Genomic DNA, 411 nt, shown 5'->3' with positions numbered 1-411 from the left:
CGCTTAGTGCACAGACCCAGACTATGTCTCGGGACTGAGAGCGGTCGACCGAAGGTGGCGCTGCGATCGACCGGAAAACCCTGTAATCGATTTCCCAGATTTCGACGTTCTGACCGGTCGACCGCCTTGGGCACTGCGATCGACCGCGTAGCGGTTACGGGCCTGGGTCTGTTTCCTGCTCCAGTTGGGATTTCTGTTTAGTATAAATAGAAACACGACTTTTCTAGGGTTAGGAACTCAGTTTGTAATCAGAAAAGAGATCAGGGAGGTTGTTCTTTGATCTAGAGAGATTGTGAGAGAGAGATTTTGTAAATCCAATTGATTCTCATAATCTAGAGAAGGTATTTTCCTTCGCCCTAATTATAACTCTTGTGTTCTTCAGTCGTTTTCTTCTTTACCCACTCTTGATAA

The sequence above is a fragment of the Asparagus officinalis genome, chromosome 3 (genome assembly GCF_001876935.1).
Source record: "Asparagus officinalis chromosome 3, Aspof.V1, whole genome shotgun sequence".
NCBI classification, from domain to species: Eukaryota; Viridiplantae; Streptophyta; class Magnoliopsida; order Asparagales; family Asparagaceae; genus Asparagus; species Asparagus officinalis.
The sequence above is the reverse complement of the archived record's forward strand: the minus strand, read 5'-3'. Positions refer to the sequence as shown.